General features: G+C 44.4%; 1 long non-coding RNA gene across 1 annotated transcript in view; it reads right to left on the bottom strand.

The window, feature by feature from the left end:
- The window catches only part of LOC137419216 (uncharacterized), a 154,244-nt gene extending 145,138 nt beyond the window's left edge, over positions 1 to 9,106 (bottom strand). Inside the window, exon 1 of the long non-coding RNA XR_010982793.2 lies at positions 9,053 to 9,106. This is a non-coding gene — a long non-coding RNA (uncharacterized LOC137419216). The remainder of the gene's footprint in view (positions 1 to 9,052) is intronic.
- Positions 9,107 to 21,611: the final 12,505 nt, after the last annotated feature.

The following is a 21,611-nucleotide window of genomic DNA, read 5'->3' as shown; positions in this document are numbered from 1 at the left end:
AATTTCCACCATACTCACTCCACGACCATCCATTCCAATACTCCATACCATTTATTCCATACACCTGTCCTCCATTCACCTGTCGTTGCACACCTGTGCAATCATACCTGGTGCCACCTGCACCCTCCTCCTCTTCCTGTACCAGTTGGTCAACACAACACGCAATCACCACTACTCCCTCATACACTGCTCCACACACCTGTTCAGTTGCACACCTGTGCAATCACACCTGTTCAATTCTCACCTGTTCAATCTTCAAACACCCGGCATCATCTCAGCTATCTACTCCCCTCTGAAACTTGCGCTTCCCAGTCGTCCCTTTAAACTATTGCGCTCCCTCGTCATTATAATCCACACTAATCTACCTGCGTCCCCACTACAGGTATCAGTCACTAACTAACCTTAACGTCACCTAATGTCATCTTCGCTAGATCCCTACACGCGATATCCTAACCCACCCGGGCTAGTTTTCACTGCCATCAACCCCATAAACTATAGCGCATTTGCCCCACTTGTGAGGGATGGTGGATTGGCCATCCCATCACATGGGGCATCTCTTACTATAAATTTTGCTTACCAAATTCCAACAAATCAAAAATTTGTCAATCACTCTACCATCATCAAATTTTGCTTTTTTTCTAATTTCTGGGCCAAAACACTATCCTCATCACCCGTCTACTTATTACATCCTCTCGGTGCGCCAATTCACGTCTACAGCCCGGCTTCGTACAGCCGAGCAATGAACGCGGGTTCTTTGGTGCCGGCGGCTGGATGCGTCCGGCACTCGGTGCAGGGACGGGGACTTACCCGTGCCGAGATCCCACGCACCACCTCGGCACGGAGCCATCCAATGTCCCGATCTCGACCTGCCGGCACGTCTCAATAGAAAGTGGTCGCCATGACGACCCTTCCTATCGGGCTGCCCGCTCCGCCTAGTGGAGCCCGGACATGGCCGTTCCAAGCGAGGCACAGCGTGCATCGCGTACGGCGGTTCTTTCGAAACCGCCGTAGTTCGGATCCCCGCTGGTCCTCGCGGCACGCGAAGCTGCCCGACGCGCACCAAGGGCCCGATTCGGCTATATGTCGTTCTAACCTCTAACCCGGTTACCGTCGATGCCTCACCTGGATGCTTACAAGCATACGCTACCCCTTTCTTGCTCATACCTCCAGCTGTTCCCATGCTCCTCGTACCTTTCCTTACACACCCAGGTACACTCATTCCACTCACAGACTTGGTCACACACCTGACCACCGAACACCTTGGCACACATTCGTCGCTCGCACACCTCACCAACACACCTCTTCGCGCCCCTTCCTCGGTCACCTCCTCTGTGACCATCACAGGTGTGCTTTCACTCGCACACCCAACCACGTGCCTCACTACCAATTCCAGCATGCATTCCCAATCACGCTCTACCATTCCAGGTGTGCATCCTTCCATTCCAGGTGTACATCCTCGCTCACCTGTCACAACCAACTCACGCTCCTTGTCACTCTCACTACTCTCACCACCACTCTTGACAACGCACTCACCCTTACTCCCGACAGCGCACTCTTTCCTCATGCACCCGTCCGTTACACACCTTTCTCGCGCACACTCTTGCGCACACTTTTCCGTTACTTCCTCCGTAACACTCACCACAGGCGTGCATTCTCCTTCACTCTTGACAGCGCACTCTTTCCCCATGCACCTGTCCGTTACACACCTTTCCTGCGCATCCTCTTGCGCACACTCTTTCGTTACTTCTTCCGTAACACTTACCACACCGCGCTTCCATGTGCTCCCTCGCACACGCGCTACAACCAACTCACTCTCGACGGCACACTCACTCCTCGGCGTGCACTTTTTCCTCAAACACCCCATGGTCGGACATTCTCGCACACCTCTTTTTTCGCACACCAGACCTGTCGCACACTTCACCAACGGCCTTTCACGAACACCCGGATCCAAACCAATCCCCAAGCCGACTGAAGCTTTCCTCACATCATATACATTGCCACTCACCTCCGTACCTCGTCGTCGCACCTCCTTTGCCACCTGCAAACTCTTTATTCGGTTAGTGAGCATCACATCATGAGTTGAGCACCGACCTTGCACATATTCCATCACCTCCCCCTGGATTTCTCTTTTAGTTTCTGTCCGTCCCTTCTTAATTTCACTCACCTCTTCTTCCACTTCCTCTAATTTTTGTTTAACCTCTTTTATTTCTCGGTGCGTCTCCTCAAGTTCGTCCTCTAAGGCTACCGTGACCGTCTCTATGTGCATCCTCACCTCTCGGTCCTTTGTCTCCATTATCTCTGTCACCTCGTCCACCCTCATTGTCAGTTCCTCACGCACCATCTGACATTGCCTCTGTGTCGCTATCAAGTCATTTTTTATTTCTTTTTGTGTCGCCTTTAACCCTCCGAGTACTGCAGTGTTCCTTTGAACCTGCTCCACTAACTTCGTTTGTCCCTCTGTCAGCTGTTCCACCTCCTCCGTCAGATCTTCTATTCCCCCTTGTAACTTTGCCGTATTATTTCTCACCTCTTTCTCCATACGCTTCTCACCTCGCTTTACCTCCTCGCGTAGCCCCGAGACCTCCTCACCCACACCTCGTCGTATCTCCTCCTTCATCTCCTCCCTTTCTTTTGTAGATGCCGCCCTCATCTGTCCCAATTCATCCCTCTGAGCATCCAGTTTGGTTTCTACCCCGATTTTTACCTCCTCTATCTGCTCTCCCATTTGTTTAATTTCTCTGGCGGATTGCTCCCCTATCTCCCGCAATTTGTCCTCCATCCTATTTTCTAGCCCCAATAACCCATTTTTCATCCCCTCTATCTGATTCTCCTGGGCAGCCATTCTATTTTCCACCCCCGTTAACCCATGTTTCACCTCTTTTATCCCGTTGTCTAACCCCTCAAAATTATTGTCTAACTTCCCAAATTTCTTGTCTAACCCCTCACCGGTACCCCTCGCTTCGTCCCTCATTACCCCCATTTGCTCACTCTGAGCCTCCATCCGGTTCCCCATTACCCCCATTTGGTTTCCCATTACCCCCAATTGCTCACTCTGCAGTTTGAGGGACGCCTGCATTTGCGCCATGAATTGCTCCATGAGGGCCTGCATTTGGGCCATCCCTCCCACTTGTGCAGCGGGTGCGGCCGCCGTAGCTATGTGCGAGGCGCCATTTTGCGCGCCTGATACCCCCTCAACCACATTGCCAATGTTCTCCTCCTCTTTTTCATCCACATACATTTCCCCGAGGTCCTGGGTCGATTCTACCCCGTCTATCTCTCCCACCGGCATCCCGTCGCCTTGACCAGCCATGGCGCGATTTCAAAATTCGGGTTTTATAAAACAAAACAAATTTCGGCCGCTCCAAATTTTGACCAATTTTTTTTTTTAGATGTTTTAAAAATTTGGTTCGGGCCCCGAATCCCACTCCTGACACCAATTGTTGCAGACGCGGTTTTAGATGTTATTTTACTGAGCGGTGGTGTATTACCGCATCCGAACAGTTACTCCCTGATTAGAACCCGATCCCGCCCAAACGTTGGCCGGATCGCACCGCAGCTAGTCAATAGGGAAAAGACAAAGGCGACACGGATGTGAAGAAGAAGAAGAAGAAGACAAAAAGGTTGGAAATACCGCTAAATTTATTCCTACTATTTACATGCTCAAAGTAACCAAGGAGAAGGAAAGATAATAAAATAATATACAGAAGGATCAGAGACACAGTGCAATTATTAACTTATACCAGCTTAATTAACCCAGGACAGAACAAACAGAACAAACTCACGTACACAAGAAGGATGGAAGGGAATGAATGTTGGAAGGAGGAATGGGAAGGTTCAGCTGGGGCAGATGGTTCGGGCTTGATCCCACACGGGACGTCGGCTGGACCTCGACGGCCACCGATGCCACCGCTATCTGGTCCCCGTGGGGTAACGGGTTGAAGCTGCCTGGTGGAGTCAACGCTGCTTCTCTGGCTCAGCTCAGGGCACGTCTGCCGTCTCTGGCGCAACTGCTAGTAATGGCCCTTGAACCTTCTCTCTCTTGGCCCTGGTGTCTCCTCACCACCGACAACTCAACGCAACCAACGCAACCACTGACCACTCAATGCCACCACTTCTCACCACCGACTTCTTACCGCAACCAACGCAACCACTGACTGACCCTCCACTCACGACCAACTTGGCGACCAACTCACGACTCACTTGCGTGCGCGCCTTTTATAGCGCCTCCGGCGATTAAGCCGCCGGCCTTTTGGACACGCCCATCGGGGTGCTCACCTCGGCCCTGGTTGGTCGCGCGACCCTCGGGCTCCGCCCTTGATGACGACGGGCGGGCACACCTTTCTTCTCCGATTCGAGCACATGTTCAATGGCGGTTATTGGAGGGGAGGTAATTCGGCAATCGAGGCCCGGCAATGACGGAAGGGGGTGTAAAAGGAAATGGAGATTTTGGGGATGGGAAGGAAAGGGGATCTATTCTCTTTCACTGGTGCAATGGAGTACTTCAATTAATGGGAGACACAGCCTTACTCTAAAACACAGAATAAGAGATAACTATTAAACAGGGGTATTCTATTATTTGGCTGATGTGTATGCTTGTGGACTAATTATGGGATGCCCTTTCACCTTTACACAGCTCCGGAGGTAGGGGGGCGCAGAATAAACAATAATAATAATAATACAGCACACAATCAAAAAAATACAGTCCTCATCTCCGCAACAATATACATATATATATATATATATATATATATATATATATATATATATATATATATATATATATGCCATATTCACAATTGCCGTGCACACACGTTGATTGATCACCTTGCCTGTGAAACATTAGGATGGCAGTTTATAGCTGGGTCGGGATTCGAACCCAGGCTCGACAGCTCAGAGTCGAGTTATCTTGCAGAATATATATTATTCATATCTCAATTTGTTCACTCTCTCAATTACCACAATGTTTTCTGGCTGAGGCTTTCTGTAGGTGACCTTAATGGCTCCAGCAAACACTCCATCCAGTAGCAACCTCCAGACAATGAATTGTGCAATGGAAAGACTCAGTCTACTCACTGCCAGATGAATATTCCATTGAGCAGAGGAATGTCAACAGCAATAGCTAGGTTATCACCATAAGCAGCTGTTTCATTATATTTCTCCTGTTTGGTAAATATTACATTATCAAAAAAACAACAAGTTTTTGTTTAAATTTCCACATTCATTTTGCACAGCTTTCTTGATTCTATACAATAAACATTACATGCACAACTGATACATGCAGCGCTCGGTATATAGAGCATACCTCCGCTAGGCTGAATAGTTTACGGTTTGTATCCCACTGATTAGGCCAGTAGCCACCTTCAAAATCACTACTGTGAACCCGGAAATTGTTGGTACTGTAAGGTTTTTTGATGGTTTCATGAACCATAGGGGTCCTAGATGAGAAATCAATCAGATGCCAGCTTGGCATTTTTGGGCAACTCTCAGAATTGGCATAAATCCAAGATGGCTATCGTCCGATATGGGTGAAATAGAAAAAGGGACATAACTTTTGATTGGAACATGCTAAAGGATGACTGTAGTGTCTAGGTGGGTTTTTTTTAGGTACGGCTGATTAACTTTTCATGTTAAAAAAAAGTTTTGATAATGCTTAGCAACAGAAATGCAATATGGCTGCCGAGCGATGGGAGCAAAAACGGAAAATGGGAATAACTTGATTGGAACATGCTAGAAGGATAATTCTGGTGTCCAGTTGTTAGAGAAATCTAATGCGGGTTTCACCGCCATAGATTTTATTCTTTATTACAATGCTAAAGAGAGTGCTATTGCAAGGAATTGACATGCTCATTTCCGAGAAACGGTGCACATGCATTGCCAGCAATAGAAAAGTTACATGAGAATCCAGCAATGGACTGACCAGCACATTAGATGCACATCGTGTTATCAATCGGGCTTAATTTATCCTAGTCTTCCAACTCCTCTTTCTCCTGATCCTCTTCTTCCCCAAGTGAATGCTCTTGTTTTCTGTTCGACTTGGTTAGAGGGTTATGACACTCATCAGAAGCAGAGTAGAGGCAGTAACTGGAGCAGGGTAGATTAGCCTTGAAGCAGCTGCAGTTGGCCTGCGCACATGCCTTCCCATCAGCTCTGCGCTGGAAACTAACAACATCAATCAACTCAGGAGGTGCTGGAAGTCCTGTGGCAGTGACTCGATATGGCACACCATTCACGATTTCCCAGCAAAAGCTGGTGATCTGAAGAGGAGGGGCACTTTGCTTGTCTACTGCCTTCCGGAGCATCACTTGCAGATGAGCCCACAGCATATGATACCGAAGGTTTTCATCCATTGGAGGCAGTGCTTTAATTTGAGGAGGCTTGTCCGTCTTCATCGAATAAATTGAGGACCTCGCAACATTCATGCTCATGCTGTTAGGCAGATCTTAGAGCACACAGAAGAACTCGGTTCCCGTCCCATGCAACTCTGCCTCTATTGCAGTCTCCTCACCCAGAACATTGTACAGCCTGGGAAAGTCTGCAGCCATGAGTTTCGTGAACACGGTGACACTCCCTTTGTTATAAGGATAGGAAACAGTGTCACAACCGGTCAGTGCATGCATACCAAGAAGCTTCCCTGACGTCTCTCCTAGCTTCTTCGCAATTTGGGTGATGTTGAGCATGCTTACATCCCACCTCTCCATTAGAACTCGGCCTGCGATGCTGTACTTCCATAGAAAGTGGATGAAAACTAAGGACAAACACATCTGTGTCATCACTGAGGATATGAATGACACGGTTTCCTTTATGGGCAGCCTTCAGAACTTAGCTCACCATGAAGATGTCAGCCTTTTCATGGTCGAGAAGCCGCTCATCCTCATCAATCATCAATACGTTCATCCCGAGGTCACATGTGCAGAGCAGGTACGAGAATCTCCTTTTATTGACTTTGCTCTTCATGATGACATCGCTAGCAGGAAGAGGAGAAGTGTAGGTTATGCTAAAAGCAGTACCGTCTTGTGATGATCTTTATGGGAGATGCCGCAATACCGTTAGAGGGTAATGAACACAGTAGCAATCTGGCTGTATTGCAGGAGTCGTCTGCTCATACTTGCAGCTATAGTTGAGACGGTGCCTCCACAGGGCCAACCAATGTTGTATAGAAGCTGCTGCACATCCACAATCACAACATCTGGCTCCCTTGCCTTGCATGTGATGGCGAGTTGCCCAACAAGATTCGACATGTTGCCTTTACGGAGGAAGCCATGCCCATTCAAAACCACCGATGGTACTCCAAACAGCTCATAGGCGAAGACAGATTCAAGGCTGGTATTTTGCGCATGGCCAAGGACTAACAGCTGAACAGAGCTTCAGTGTCGTTTTCTGTCCTAGCCCCGATCTTGACAGCTTTGATGGTGTCGAGACACTGAGGCCTCAAGCTGGTGTTGAATGAAAACAAAACTAGATGGTATTCATAGAATATTTACCCTGCGCAGTCAACTTGGTGTGAGCCAACTCTTCTGTTTTTGGACATTTTTTTCTTTGATTCAATATGGCTGCCAGACCACGTGAGCGATGACATCATAAATTTATATTCTCTAATATAATTGTTGTATAGATTACGCTCAATACATTTCAAACTGATCAGACTAAACATTGTCCCTGTCGAATTATGACGTCATAATTATGGCACCAATGACGTCATTGTTAACAACACATTCCCCAGATGGAGTTCTTTACAATGAGCCATGTTTCAATTTTTTCCATGCAACCGTTTTGGAGATATAGAGGTGCAGCATTTTTCGGTTTTTCCAAGATGGCGCCTGTACCACATGACCTATGACGTCAGGATTATCATTAAAATATTCTAAAGGAGGAGGCACTCTTGTGATGAAAAATTTCGTGCACATCAGACTAACAGTTGCTGAGAAAAAAAATTCACAATGATCGGATAAGTGTTGTACTTGTCGAATTATGACGTCATAACGAAGGTACCGATGACATCATCATTAACATATCTTATTCCCCAAGGGGAGTACTTGACAATGAGTCATGGTTCAATTTTTTCCATGGAGTGGTTTCGGAGATATAGAGGTGCAACTGTTTTCGATTTTTTTCAAAGATGGCGTATGTACCACGTGACCTCTGACTTATAATTATCATTAAAAAATTCTGCAGGAGGAGCCGCACATATTCTGAAAATTTCTTGTCCATCGGACGAACAATTGCAGAGGAATTTTTGTTTTATTTATACTGATCAGATGAAGCGTTGTACTTGTCGAATTATGACGTCATAATTAAGGCACCTATGACATTACCATCAACATCTCTTATTCCCCATGGTGAGTAATTGACAATGAGCCATGTTTAAATTTTTTCCATTGAGCGGTTTGGGAGATATAGAGGTGTAACAATTTTCCAAGATGGCGTCCGTACCACGTGACTTATGACGTCATAATTATTAATATAAAACTTCTACAGGCGGAGGCGCTTCTATGGTAAAATTTCGTGTCAATCGGATCAACGGTTGCCGAGAAAATGAATTTTTTAAATGCAGACACGTACGGCGTACAGCACATGGCACACCACACACGTACGGACCTGAATGCTTAACCCCGCTTTTCGCTTTGCGAGCGCAGGGTAACAAGAACGGCACCCAGTGGAGAACATACCTCCACCTGGTTGGCCATATCACTCAATGGTCAAGAATCACTTAAAAATTCTTCTAGCCGGATCCAGACCCGGATCTTCACCAAAATTGACTCGATTCTTCCGTGTCACACACACAACCTTTCCATCAAGTTTCGTCCAAATCCATCCATAACATTTTGAGATATCCAGTTGTGTATCGTTTTTGGCCCTATCTCGCAATGGTAAAGAATCACTATAAAATTCTAGTAGCCGGATCTGAGTCCGGATCTTCACCAAAGTCTTATCATTTCGTCCTTGTCACATACACGAGATCTCTGCCAAATTTCATTTGAATCCATCCACAACCCTTTTGAGATATTTTGTTCACAAACGGACAGACAGGGGTGAAAAGATAACCTACATCCACCTTTGGTGTCGGAGGTTAAAATGCTTGTTCATTGTCGTCGTTGCTCAGCCAAGCAAGCAAAATGCACTTCAATCAGTATCTGTGGTGGTGTGGAATGGAGAGAGAGTCGATGGCAGAGGAAAGCGTAAGGGGCAGCAGGAGAAGAAGGGAAGAAAGTCCAATGCGAGAAGGGGTCCAGCGCAGGAAGGCAGTCCAAAACGTGAGGGTGGAAGGGGGCAAAATGTCGGTCTCCTCGTCCAATCATGAGATCTTCTTTACTCTGCCAATCGGCGGCCTGATGCTTACTCGCCCTGCCTCGATCTCCCTCCCCATCAACCCTTCGACCAATCCTTCGCAAGGTGGGCGTGGCCTCAGCCTACCTGAGCAATGAGTGTTGCCATGCAAGTTCGTGAAGTAGCTGGCTGCAGCTCCACGGCAGTGCCCCAAACTGGCTTCCGGTGAGTCTTATTGTTCTTGTGGTGGAGGGGAATTTAAGTAGTGTGTGTGGTGTAACTAATGGGCCTAACTAATGTCTATGGTGCATTGCCATACGGGACAAAGGAATGATCACAGGTTTGACACTGGGGAATTAGCATAATCCCTATTCCACTTATCACAAAGCCATCCTTGTATGACCACAAATATACACTTAATCCGACATACGGGCTAGACAGGTCCTCTACTTATTTACATTGAGATGGTTCTTCTCCCTCACGACAACCGGAGCATGATACCTATGCAGATCTACCTAACTCTATATATCCCTCTACCCCAAAATTCATAACAATATTATAATGACATCTCTGGATGAAAATCTTGTAGAATCGAAAACTGCTTGGCCAATTTACATCCATGCTCTGTTGTTTATGCACTCCAAAACAGCTGGAAGAAATAAGTTGAAATGTGGTGGTTGTACACTGGATGTTATGGGAACGTTTTTCTAAGTTGGGATGGATGGCCACCTCCAACTTAGGCTTTTATCTCTATACAGAATGTCCATTGGTAGGACATTTCACCTGAATCCACCCACAATCTCCATATTATGGCCGACATTTTGGTGCTTCGAAGCTGTCATTTCACAATTGCCAAGCCCTCCTTATAAGTTTTCCTTTCAGTCTAAAACAAACAAAGCGACAGTTAAAAGGATTTTGGGCCAATAGGCATCGTGGGCCTTGTGATCAGATAGGCTTCAGTGATTGACGCAGCGGCCTTTTGCCTTATACACCGCCCAAATATTTATATGGGATCCTCTCAAGCAAGACTTTCAACATGACTTTTTTGGGCGTAGCCCGTATGGCAATGCCATCTAGAACAGCGTTTGTCTCTTTGTATGCATGCATGTCCCCAGTAATGTACACCAATCAGAGCAGAGGATCTGGTCACATGACAGGGGGACAGCATTTTGTAATCATTACAGTTGCATATTCTACTAAACGGAAATATAATAACCTTCTGTGGAACGTTTTGAGGTCCCAGCGGGTGTCGTAAGTTTGGTAGGTAGAAGGTTTCAGAAATTCCTCAATACAATTACAATTTAGAAATGTGATTAACAGTGACCTTGCTCACGAATCCAGAAGTGAACAGATGATAACGATTCGCTGGTTTGATAATATCTCAATACAATCGTGATTTAACAATATATTTTGAAATATTAACTGTGGTATTAATTTGTGACTAGCCGAAACCCGTGGAACATCCACGGAAGGGAGGATGTGGTGTATGGATAGAGTGTACCATTATGGATGGCATAGGGGATTTGCTTGTCCGAGTAAGAGTTAGGAAGAAAGATGAGAATGAAGAGTGCGTATATGAACAACGATCGCCGACACCGGCACAAATGCATGCTCTGGATTGTCCACTCAGTGGACGGCTTGCTTTCGCCTTCGCCTGTCCAATCAGCGGACGGCTTGCTTCGCCTTCGCCCAGCAGACGCCAATACGATGGCGTCGTAAGATGGCGTCGTATCGGCAGTTAATCGGAAGCTTTTGGCCCCCAACGTCGGCTAATTCAGATTTTTCGAGTATGGCTGTACGTGATAAACAAAGAGCGCGGTTCGTAGATCGTAAATCCATTAGTGCCGTGGGCATCTGGTCACTGGGTGCGGCGTAAAAGGGATAACAAAGTCGAGTCCTTACGCTATTATTATATTTGTGATTGGAATGATGAATTATGCTGCTTGGAATTAAAATAATTATATTATAGAAAAGGTGCCGTCAATGCCTGACGTTCGCCTGAAGGTAGCACTGGAATGTGGAATTTATTGGTTCATCATTTGACATTCGCCATTTTTTTAACCCAAGTCATTCACGAACCGGCTGTCCATGCCTGAAGTTTAAAAAAAATTCAACACTGACATTATTTGCTAACTGGTATCTCCACCCAGGTCATACTTTCGACTTCAACGAAAGTATCAAACTAGATGGTATTCGTAGAATACGTACCCTACGCAGTCAACTTGGTGTGAGCCAATTCTTTTATTTTTGAACGTTTCTTTTTTTTTGATCCAATATGGCTGCCAGACCACGTGAGCAATGACATCATCAATTTATATTCTCTAAATAATTGTTGCATAGATCATGCTCAATAAATCTCAATTATTTATGTGCAGCGATTTTTGAGATATAGACGTGCAATGTTTTTTGTTTTTTTCCGAGATGGCGCCCATACCACGTGACCTGTGCCGTCATAATATTAACTAAAATATTTTACAGGAGGAGTCCCTTCTATGGTGGAAATTTCATGTCAATCGGAACAATGGTTGCCGAGAAAATGAATTTTTAAAATGCAGACACGCACGTACGTACCCACGTACGTACGTACATATAGTGGGGGTGGCAAGGGGGGCTATGTACTCAACTTCAAGTTCGTGTGCAGTTCATGTTAATTTTGGGCAACCACTATAAATGCATTCTACTGGGTCCTACTAATCAGCTGAATTATGTCACCATTTTTTTCTGTTGACCTTTAGTGACCTTGACTCAAGGTCAAAGTTCAAACGTCATTACAGTGACCATACTTCATTCAAAGTAAATCGACCTTGGTACCAAAATGTGGCAAATTTCACAAGGAACATTGATTATGACATTTGTTACTTACAAAATCGAAGATTTTTCAAGTATATTGGTCCGTTGTGTTTGTTGTTCTGTCTGTCTGTTTGTCTGTCTGTTTGTTACTTGCCGGAAAAGATTCCGGCAAGTATTTGAACTGTTCGTTTGTTACTTCTTTTTTTTTCTTTTTTTTTTTTTCTCGATACTGAATCGAGGCTCATGAAAGAGCTGACAACCGCGAGGGAAAGACAGCACAGGGGGACGAAAAGGTTCCGGCAAGTATGTTGATCTGTTCGTTTGTTTGTTACTTGCCGGAAAAGATTCCGGCAAGTATGTTGATCTGTTCGTTTGTTTGTTACTTGCCGGAAAAAATTCCGGCAAGTATGTTGATCTGTTCGTTTGTCTGTCTGTTTGTCTGTCTGTCTGTTTGTCTGTCTGTCTGTATGCAGCACTGCGTCTACACCGTTGCATGGAGAATCGCCAAACTTTGCACACATATTCGACTTGCCCTGGAATAGACTGTGCCCAAATTATGACGTCATCGGTCACGTGGTTCGGCCGCCATTTTGGAAAACCCGAAAAACTTTGCACCTCTATATCTCCGAAAGTACTGAATAGAAAAAATTGAGATATGGCTCATTGTAAAGAACTATCCATTGGGAATAAAACATGTTAATGATGACGTCATTGGTCACGTGGTTCGGCTGCCATATTTGTCCTAAATGGATAAAAAAGTAAATTCCGGCAAGTCCTCGGTCTCTGACCGATTTTTCATCTGTCTGTCTGTTTGTTACTTGCCGGAAAAGATTCCGGCAAGTATGTTGATCTGTTCGTTACTTGCCGGAAAAATTCCGGCAAGTATGTTGATCTGTTCGTTTGTTACTTGCCGGAAAAGATTCCGGCAAGTATGTTGATCTGTTCGTTTGTTACTTGCCGGAAAAAATTCCGGCAAGTATGTTGATCTGTTCGTTACTTGCCGGAAAAATTTTCCGGCAAGTATGTTGATCTGTTCGTTTGTTACTTGCCGGAAAAGATTCCGGCAAGTATGTTGATCTGTTCGTTTGTTACTTGCCGGAAAAATTTTCCGGCAAGTATGTTGATCTGTTCGTTTGTTACTTGCCGGAAAAGATTCCGGCAAGTATGTTGATCTGTTCGTTACTTGCCGGAAAAGATTCCGGCAAGTATGTTGATCTGTTCGTTTGTTTGTTACTTGCCGGAAAAATTTTCCGGCAAGTATGTTGATCTGTTCGTTTGTTACTTGCCGGAAACATTTTCCGGCAAGTATGTTGATCTGTTCGTTTGTTTGTCTGTCTGTCTGTCTGTCTGTCTGTTTGTCTGTCTGTTTGCAGCACTGCGTCTACACCGTTGCACGTAGAATCGCCAAACTTTGCACACATATTGGTCTTGCCCTGGAATAGACTGTGCCCAATTGATGACGTCATCGGTGACGTGGTTCGGCCGCCATCTTGGAAAAACCGAAAAACTTTGCACCTCTATATCTCCGAAAGTACTGAACAGAAAAAATTGAGACATGGCTCATTGTAAAGAACTCTCCATGGGGAATAAAATATGTGATTGATGACGTCATCAGTCACGTGGTCGGCCGCCATCTTGGAAAAACCGAAAAATTCTGCACCTCCACATCTCCAAAAGTCATGAATAGAAAAAATTGAGGTATGGCTCATTGTAAAGAACTCTCTATGGGGAATAAAATATGTTAATGATGACGTCATCGGTCACGTGGTTCGGCCGCCATATTTGTCCTAAATGGCCGATAAAAAAGTACATTCCGGCAAGTCCTCGGTCTCTGACCGATTTTTCATCTGTCTGTTTGTCTGTTTGTCTGTCTGTCTGTCTGTTTGCAGCACTGCGTCTACACCGTTGCACGTAGAATCGCCAAACTTTGCACACTTATTGGTCTTGCCCTGGAATAGACTGTGCCCAATTGATGACGTCATCGGTGACGTGGTTCGGCCGCCATCTTGGAAAAACCGAAAAACTTTGCACCTCTATATCTCCGAAAGTACTGAACAGAAAAAATTGAGACATGGCTCATTGTAAAGAACTCTCCATGGGGAATAAAATATGTTAATGATGACGTCATATGTCACGTGGTCGGCCGCCATCTTGGAAAAACGGCAAAACTTTGCACCACGAAATCTCCAAAAGTGCTGAACAGAAAAAATTGAGACATGGCTCATTGTAAAGAACTCTCCATGGGGAATAAAATATGTTAATGATGATGTCATATGTCACGTGGTCGGCCGCCATCTTGGAAAAACGGCAAAACTTTGCACCACTATATCTCCAAAAGTGCTGAACAGAAAAAATTGAGACATGGCTCATTGTAAAGAACTCTCCATGGGGAATAAAATATGTTAATGATGATATCATCGGTCACGTGGTTCGGCCGCCATATTTGTTCTAAATGGCCGATAAAAAGTACATTCCGGCAAGTCCTCGGTCTCTGACCGATTTTTCATTTGTCTGTTTGTCTGTTTGTCTGTTTGTCTGTTTGTCTGTTTGCAGCACTGCGTCTACACCGTTGCACGGAGAATCGCCAAACTTTGCACACATAATGGTCTTGCCCTCTAATATACTGTGCCTCAATGATGACGTCATCGGTGACGTGGTTCGGCCGCCATCTTGGAAAAACCGAAAAACTTTGCACCTCTATATCTCCGAAAGTACTGTACAGAAAAAATTGAGACATGGCTCATTGTAAAGAACTCTCCATGGGGAATAAAATATGTTAATGATGACGTCATATGTCACGTGGTCGGCCGCCATCTTGGAAAAACGGCAAAAATTTGCACCACTATATCTCCAAAAGTGCTGAACAGAAAAAATTGAGACATGGCTCATTGTAAAGAACTCTCCATGGGGAATAAAATATGTTAATGATGACGTAATCAGTCACGTGGTCGGCCGCCATCTTGGAAAAACCGAAAAACTTAGCACCTCCATATCTCCGAAAGTGCTGAATAGAAAAAATTGAGACATGGCTCATTGTAAAGAACTCTCCATGGGGAATAAAATATGTTAATGATGATGTCATCGGTCACGTGGTTCGGCCGCCATCTTGGAAAAACCGAAAAACTCTGCACCTCCACATCTCAAAAGTCCTGAATAGAAAAAATTGAGACATGGCTCATTGTAAAGAACTCTCCATGGGGAATAAAATATGTTAATGATGACGTCATCAGTCACGTGGTTCGGCCGCCATCTTGGAAAATGGCAAAATTTTGCACCACTATATCTCCAAAAGTGCTGAACAGAAAAAATTGAGCTCATTGTAAAGAACTCTCCATGGGGAATAAAATGTTAGTGATGACGTCATTGGTCACGTGGTTCGGCCGCCATCTTGGAAAAAGTTTGCAACTCGATATCTCCGAAAGTGCTGAACAGAAAAAATTGAGACATGGCTCATTGTAAAGAACTCTCCATGGGGAATAAAATATGTAAATGATGACGTCATCAGTCACGTGGTTCGGGCGCCATCTTGGAAAAACGGCAAAACTTTGCACCACTATATCTCCAAAAGTGCTGAACAGAAAAAATGGAGACATGGCTCATTGTAAAGAACTCTCCATGGGGAATAAAATATGTAAATGATGACGTCATCAGTCACGTGGTTCGGGCGCCATCTTGGAAAAACGGCAAAACGTTGCGCCACTATATCTCCAAAAGTGCTGAACAGAAAAAATTGAGACATGGCTCATTGTAAAGAACTCTCCATGGGGAATAAAATATGTTAATGATGACGTCATATGTCACGTGGTCGGCCGCCATCTTGGAAAAACGGCAAAAATTTGCACCACTATATCTCCAAAAGTGCTGAACAGAAAAAATTGAGACATGGCTCATTGTAAAGAACTCTCCATGGGGAATAAAATATGTTAATGATGACGTCATCAGTCACGTGGTCGGCCGACATCTCGGAAAAACCGAAAAACTTAGCACCTCCATATCTCTGAAAGTGCTGAATAGAAAAAATTGAGACATGGCTCATTGTAAAGAACTCTCCATGGGGAACAAAATATGTTAATGATGATGTCATCGGTCACGTGGTTCGGCCGCCATCTTGGAAAAACCGAAAAACTCTGCACCTCCACATCTCCAAAAGTCCTGAATAGAAAAAATTGAGGTATGGCTCATTGTAAAGAACTCTCCATGGGGAATAAAATATGTTAATGATGACGTCATCGGTCACGTGGTTCGGCCGCCATATTTGTCCTAAATGGCCGAAAAAAAGTACATTCCGGCAAGTCCTCGGTCTCTGACCGATTTTTCATTTGTCTGTTTGTCTGTTTGTCTGTTTGTCTGTTTGTCTGTTTGCAGCACTACGTCTACACCGTTGCACGTAGAATCACCAAACTTTGCACACGTATTTGTCTTGCCCTCTATTATACTGTGCCCAAATGATGACGTCATCGGTCACGTGGTTCGGCCGCCATCTTGGAAAAACCGAAAAATTTTGCACCTCCATATCTCCAAAAGTCCTGAACAGAAAAAATTGAGACATGGCTCATTGTAAAGAACTCTCCATGGGGAATAAAATCTGTTAATGATGACGTCATCAGTCACGTGGTCGGCCGCCATCTTGGAAAAACGGCAAAACTTTGCACCATGATATCTCCAAAAGTGCTGAACAGAAAAAATTGAGACATGGCTCATTGTAAAGAACGCTCCATGGGGAATAAAATATGTTAATGATGACGTCATATGTCACGTGGTCGGCCGCCATCTTGGAAAAACGGCAAAAATTTGCACCACTATATCTCCAAAAGTGCTGAACAGAAAAAATTGAGACATTGCTCATTGTAAAGAACTCTCCATGGGGAATAAAATATGTTAATGATGACGTCATATGTCACGTGGTTCGGCCGCCATCTTGGAAAAACCGAAAAATTTTGCACCTCCATTTCTCTGAAAGTGCTGAATAGAAAAAATTGAGACATGGCTCATTGTAAAGAACTCTCCATGGGGAATAAAATATGTTAATGATGATGCCATCGGTCACGTGGTTCGGCCGCCATCTTGGAAAAACGGGAAAACTTTGCACCACTATATCTCCAAAAGTGCAGAATGGAAAAAATTGAGACATGGCTCATTGTAAAGAACTCTCCATGGGGAATAAAATATGTTAATGATGACGTCATCGGTCACGTGGTTCGGCCGCCATATTTGTCCTAAATGGCCGATAAAAAAGTACATTCCGGCAAGTCCTCGGTCTCTGACCGATTTTTCATCTGTTTGTCTGTTTGTTACTTGCCGGAAAAATTTTTCCGGCAAGTATGTTGATCTGTTCGTTTGTCTGTTTGTTACTTGCCGGAAAAGATTCCGGCAAGTATGTTGATCTGTTCGTTTGTTTGTCTGTCTGTCTGTCTGTCTGTTTGTCTGTCTGTTTGCAGCACTGCGTCTACACCGTTGCACGGAGAATCGCCAAACTTTGCGCACATATTCGTCTTGCCCTGGAATAGACTGTGCCCAATTTATGACGTCATCGATCACGTGTTTCGGCCGCCATCTTGGAAAAACCGAAAAACTTTGCACCTCCATATCTCCGGAAGTGCTGAATAGAAAAAATTGAGACATGGCTCATTGGAAAGAACTCTCCATGGGGAATAAAATATGTTAATGATGATGTCATCAGTCACGTGGTTCGGCCGCCATCTTGGAAAAAACGAAAAACTTTGCACCTCCATATCTCTGAAAGTGCTGAATAGATAAAATTGAGACATGGCTCATTGTCAAGAACTCTGCATGTGGAATAAAATATGTTAATGCTGACGTCATCGGTCACGTGGTTCGGCCGCCATCTTGGAAAAACCGAAAAACTTTGCACCTCTATATCTCCGAAAGTACTGTACAGAAAAAATTGAGACATGGCTCATTGTAAAGAACTCTCCATGGGGAATAAAATATGTTAATGATGACGTCATATGTCACGTGGTCGGCCGCCATCTTGGAAAAACGGCAAAAATTTGCACCACTATATCTCCAAAAGTGCTGAACAGAAAAATTTGAGACATGGGTCATTGTAAAGAACTCTCCATGGGGAATAAAATATGTTAATGATGACGTCATCAGTCACGTGGTCGGCCGCCATCTTGGAAAAACCGAAAAACTCTGCACCTCCACATCTCCAAAAGTCCTGAATAGAAAAAATTGAGGTATGGCTCATTGTAAAGAACTCTCCATGGGGAATAAAATATGTTAATGATGACGTCATCGGTCACGTGGTTCGGCCGCCATCTTGGAAAAACCGAAAAACTCTGCACCTCCACATCTCCAAAAGTCCTGAATAGAAAAAATTGAGGTATGGCTCATTGTAAAGAACTCTCCATGGGGAATAAAATATGTTAATGATGACGTCATCGGTCACGTGGTTCGGCCGCCATATTTGTCCTAAATGGCCGATAAAAAAGTACATTCCGGCAAGTCCTCGGTCTCTGACCGATTTTTCATTACTTGCCGGAAAAAATTTTCCGGCAAGTATGTTGATCTGTTCGTTTGTCTGTCTGTTTGTCTGTCTGTCTGTCTGTCTGTCTGTCTGTCTGTTTGCAGCACTGCGTCTACACCGTTGCACGTAGAATCGCCAAACTTTGCACACATATTGGTCTTGCCCTGGAATAGACTGTGCCCAATTGATGACGTCATCGGTGACGTGGTTCGGCCGCCATCTTGGAAAAACCGAAAAACTTTGCACCTCTATATCTCCGAAAGTACTGAACAGAAAAAATTGAGACATGGCTCATTGTAAAGAACTCTCCATGGGGAATAAAATATGTTAATGATGACGTCATATGTCACGTGGTCGGCCGCCATCTTGGAAAAACGGCAAAAATTTTCACCACTATAACTCCAAAAGTGCTGAACAGAAAAAATTGAGACATGGCTCATTGTAAAGAACTCTCCATGGGGAATAAAATATGTTAATGATGACGTCATCAGTCACGTGGTCGGCCGCCATCTTGGAAAAACCGAAAAACTCTGCACCTCCACATCTCCAAAAGTCCTGAACAGAAAAAATTGAGGTATGGCTCATTGTAAAGAACTCTCCATGGGGAATAAAATATGTTAATGATGACGTCATGTATCACATAGTTCGGCCGCCATATTTGTTCTAAATGGCCGATAAAAAAGTACATTCCGGCAAGTCCTCGGTCTCTGACCGATTTTTCATCTGTCTGTTTGTCTGTTTGTCTGTCTGTCTGTCTGTTTGCAGCACTGCGTCTACACCGTTGCACGTAGAATCGCCAAACTTTGCACACTTATTGGTCTTGCCCTGGAATAGACTGTGCCCAATTGATGACGTCATCGGTGACGTGGTTCGGCCGCCATCTTGGAAAAACCGAAAAACTTTGCACCTCTATATCTCCGAAAGTACTGAACAGAAAAAATTGAGACATGGCTCATTGTAAAGAACTCTCCATGGGGAATAAAATATGTTAATGTTGACGTCATATGTCACGTGGTCGGCCGCCATCTTGGAAAAACGGCAAAACTTTGCACCACTATATCTCCAAAAGTGCTGAAGAGAAAAAATTGAGACATGGCTCATTGTAAAGAACTCTCCATGGGGAATAAAATATGTTAATGATGACGTCATCGGTCACGTGGTCGGCCGCCATCTTGGAAAAACGGCAAAACTTTGCACCACGAAATCTCCAAAAGTGCTGAACAGAAAAAATTGAGACATGGCTCATTGTAAAGAACTCTCCATGGGGAACAAAATATGTTGATGATGATGTCATATGTCACGTGGTAGGCCGCCATCTTGGAAAAACGGCAAAACTTTGCACCACTATATCTCCAAAAGTGCTGAACAGAAAAAATTGAGACATGGCTCATTGTAAAGAACTCTCCATGGGGAATCAAATATGTTAATGATGACGTCATCAGTCACGTGGTCGGCCGCCATCTTGGAAAAACCGAAAAACCTAGCACCTCCATATCCCCGAAAGTGCTGAATAGAAAAAATTGAGACATGGCTCATTGTAAAGAACTCTCCATGGGGAATAAAATATGTTAATGATGATGTCATCGGTCACGTAGTTCGGCCGCCATCTTGGAAAAACCGAAAAACTCTGCACCTCCACATCTCCAAAAGTCCTGAATAGAAAAAATTGAGACATGGCTCATTGGAAAGAACTCTCCATGGGGAATAAAATATGTTAATGATGACGTCATCGGTCACGTGGTTCGGCCGCCATCTTGGAAAAAGTTTGCAACTCTATATTTCCGAAAGTGCTGAACAGAAAAAATTGAGACATGGCTCATTGTAAAGAACTCTCCATGGGGAATAAAATATGTTAATGATGACGTCATCAGTCACGTGGTTCGGCCGCCATCTTGGAAAAACCTAAAAACTTTGCACCTCCATATCTCTGAAAGTACTGAATAGAAAAAATTGAGACATGGCTCATTGTAAAGAACTCTTGATGGGGAATAAAATGTGTTAATGATGACGTCATATGTCACGTGGTCGGCCGCCATCTTGGAAAAACGGCAAAACCTTGCACCACGATATCTCCAAAAGTGCTGAACAGAAAAAATTGAGACATGGCTCATTGTAAAGAACTCTCCATGGGGAATAAAATATGTTAATGATGACATCATAGGTCACGTGGTTCGGCCGCCATCTTGGAAAAACCGAAAAACTTTGCACCTCCATATCTCTGAAAGTGCTGAATAGAAAAAATTGAGACATGGCTCATTGTAAAGAACTCTCCATGGGGAATAAAATATGTTAATGATGATGCCATCGGTCACGTGGTTCGGCCGCCATCTTGGAAAAACGGGAAAACTTTGCACCATGATATCTCCAAAAGTGCAGAATGGAAAAAATTGAGACATGGCTCATTGTAAAGAACTCTCCATGGGGAATAAAATATGTTAATGATGACGTCATCTATCACGTGGTTCAGCCGCCATATTTGTTCTAAATGGCCGATAAAAAAGTACATTCCGGCAAGTCCTCGGTCTCTGACCGATTGTTACTTGCCGGAAAAAATTTCCGGCAAGTATGTTGATCTGTTCGTTTGTTTGTCTGTCTGTCTGTCTGTCTGTCTGTCTGTCTGTTTGTCTGTTTGCAGCACTACGTCTACACCGTTGCACGTAGAATCGCCAAACTTGGCACACATATTGGTCTTGCCCTCTAATATACTGTGCCCAAATGATGACGTCATCGGTGACGTGGTTCGGCCGCCATCTTGGAAAAACCGAAAAACTTTACACCTCCATATCTCCGAAAGTGCTGAACAGAAAAAATTGAGACATGGCTCATTGTAAATAACTCTCCATGGGGAATAAAATATGTTACTGATGAAGTCATCAGTCACGTGGTTCGGCCGCCATCTTGGAAAAACCGAAAAACTTTGCACCTCCATATCTCCGAAAGTGCTGAACAGAAAAAATTGAGACATGGCTCATTGTAAAGAACTCTCCATGGGGAATAAAATATGTTAATGATGACGTCATCAGTCACGTGGTCGGCCGCCATCTTGGAAAAACGGCAAAACTTTGCA

This window comes from Myxine glutinosa, chromosome 1 (genome assembly GCF_964187855.1).
Source record: "Myxine glutinosa chromosome 1, kmMyxGlut1.1, whole genome shotgun sequence".
In the NCBI taxonomy this organism is placed as follows: domain Eukaryota; kingdom Metazoa; phylum Chordata; class Myxini; order Myxiniformes; family Myxinidae; genus Myxine; species Myxine glutinosa.
The sequence above is the reverse complement of the archived record's forward strand: the minus strand, read 5'-3'. Positions and strand labels throughout refer to the sequence as shown.